This window comes from Schistocerca piceifrons, chromosome 2 (genome assembly GCF_021461385.2).
Source record: "Schistocerca piceifrons isolate TAMUIC-IGC-003096 chromosome 2, iqSchPice1.1, whole genome shotgun sequence".
In the NCBI taxonomy this organism is placed as follows: Eukaryota; Metazoa; Arthropoda; class Insecta; order Orthoptera; family Acrididae; genus Schistocerca; species Schistocerca piceifrons.
In genome coordinates this window covers 478,666,898-478,669,601 of record NC_060139.1, presented here as the reverse complement: position 1 = coordinate 478,669,601, position 2,704 = coordinate 478,666,898, and the positions used below count along the sequence as shown (strand labels likewise).

Below are 2,704 nucleotides of genomic sequence, written 5' to 3'. Positions count from 1 at the left end.
TCTTGGAAAATTTCCAACCAATAAAATTCTTCCTCACCTTCCACTTACCAGGCTTCAATATAGAAAATATGTATGAGATTTCTACAGCCTCTACGAATCTACTCTTCTATTTGGAAGATTGCTGGAGAAATAACTGGACACCGTAGTCTGGACGTCGCCTGGAGACTCAACTAAAAATTAAGTCTACCAAGAAAAATCGGGACCCGCCTCAACCGCATCAGAACCAGGTAAGGGGACTGTAAAGACTTCATAAAGGTCCCTCGAAAGTCTACTGTAAAGTTAAGTTCCTCGCATATAGGACTCTGATGAACCTGTGATATGAGTAACCATTCTAAATGTATATTTGCTGTTATCTTACATTCGTTTGTTAATATTTTTTGTATTTGTTTTGTGTCTCATGTTTCCATAGCTCTCGAGATAAGAGCCCAAAAGTAAGTCAACGCTCTACCCGTTGAAGTGTGCATATTTATCCCCATAGTCGACTATAGTGGGGACTGAACTAACAAGCAGTCTGCAAAACGCAGCCCATCAATGCGTTCATGCTTCTTCATTACAACTTAAATTGAGGCTTCATGTATGGTATTTTCACACAGTTTGGTTATCTGTAAGTTACTGCGACTATTTCATTGAAAAATCAGCATTTTACATACAAACGTATCAACCTCAGACTGTCACCGTGACTGTTTAAGTCACTGATATACATAGATGAGTGTGTAAGATGTTACGTGGATAGCTGAAAATGTCTGTCGGAACAGACTGTATTTACGTATAATTTACTCTTCCTCTTTTTATAGGAGGGGAAGGAACTTCCCATCCAATATTTAAAATTGTTAGTATTCATTTTATCTTTTCCCGTTTCCATGCGAAACTCCCGTTCCTGTGAGAAGCAATGGTCTGGCTAGGACGTCTACATGTTACTTACATCCTGATATTTTTAATATTTCGGCGGATAGGACTTAAAATCTAGATTTGTTGACTGACACACACATAATTTGTTTTATTAACTTTGATGTTCATTTCAGCTTTCGTTTACTAACGACACTGCGGCGCTGCTCTGTTTTTTCTTTCATAAGTTTCTGTGATAGTTATCAAACTGTACTTCACCGTTGGCGACCATCACAACCCAGGGTTCAAATCATGCGTATTGAGTGCAGGTGTACATTGTGACGGACGGATATCCAAAAAGCTACTTCCTTTTATGTCTCATTTCTTCTACTGTTAGTCGTTCAACAGGCTTCATTGTCTGAAAGTTAAAGTTAATTTACATGTTCGAAATCATTTTAATTTAATTTCTTGATGAACCATCGTAAATTAACGAAACAAACAGTGTTTGCCTTGTTTCACAAATTTTATTATAGTTACTGCACAACTTAGGTTTTGGATTATAAGCCCATTTTAAAATACATTACTGATACCAAAGATGATGAAGCAATGATAAACATGATAAGGCAAAGATAAACATCTCAACTTCTTACTGTATTGATCACTGGCATAACGTAAATTACTTTAATAGTTCTTTTCTTTAAGCAGTTGTTCAGTGCAAAAGAACGGGGGTTATAAGATCATATGCCGGCGGCGCCGATCCTGCTCCACTGGACAGACAGGCAGGTCAATCTGCACCATGCTTAAAGAACACTATTGACGCTGGAGACTGAGAACCCTGAATCAGCGTGTGCGGAACATTGCCATCACAAAAACCACAAATACATAGTAGATGTAGAAATCTTACATATAGAAGAAAAGGGGAAAAACTCAGCCAGTTAGAAATTCTAGAAATTAGATGTGTACATCCCCACGCCTATTATTAAATGAGCAAACCCAATTCAATTATTCACCTCTTTTAGATGATATCGCAACACCTGGATAGAATTAAAACTTTGGGCCTAAATCCTTGAGTAAATGCATAACTATATTCCTAGGTATGTTTAACCACGTTAGTTTAATTGCTGTATTGTGTAATTCCATACGTAATTTGTCAAAAAAAGGGTCATGGAAGTAGTTTACATTAAGGGAACGATCGACACGTTAACAAGTCGAGATGTTTATCCTTGTCTTGTCGCCGAGTTTATCTTTGCTTGATCATCTTTGTAATCAGTAATGTACTTGACAATGGGCTTTTAACCTGAAACCTAGGTTGTGCAGTAATCATAATAAAATTTGCGAAACTGAGCAAAAAACTGTGTGTCTAGTTACATGTTCGAATCACGGAGGAAGCAGTCAATCTATAATAACCGTACGATCCGCCATGCCAGACAGACTACGGTTGCAGATTTTAACGAACTATTTAAAAACCATTAAGAAACAAGAACAGACGTATAGGGTTTATTCAGCTGTAAAAATGTACGACCCTGCCAGGATTCGAACCTGGAATCTTCTGATCCGTAGTCAGACGCGTTATCCATTGCGCCACAGGGCCTACGTTTCACGTAGAAGTTGAGGAGTAATTGATCAAGACCAAAGATGTATAGTACTGCGGACTAACAACATTAGGTTATATTCCTTGTTTTGGAAACATTTTATTTAACAAATATAATAACAAAGACGTATTTAAAAAACATTATTTACACAATTTAATGTGAAACTTAATACTCCATTTCGGAATAGTTTTGATATTTGGCTCAGTTTTGTTGTCAATTTACAAGAACGAACACTGAAGCCGAATCACGGTCTGTGGATTCCTGACCTACACTTTTAATAACGTTGT

At 37.2% G+C, this 2,704-nt stretch overlaps 1 non-coding gene across 1 annotated transcript; it reads right to left on the bottom strand.

The window, feature by feature from the left end:
• Positions 1-2,343: 2,343 nt before the first annotated feature.
• On the bottom strand, positions 2,344-2,416 carry Trnar-acg. The gene has a single exon. It is a non-coding gene; the product is annotated as a tRNA-Arg (tRNA).
• Between the last annotated feature and the right edge of the window lie 288 nt (positions 2,417-2,704).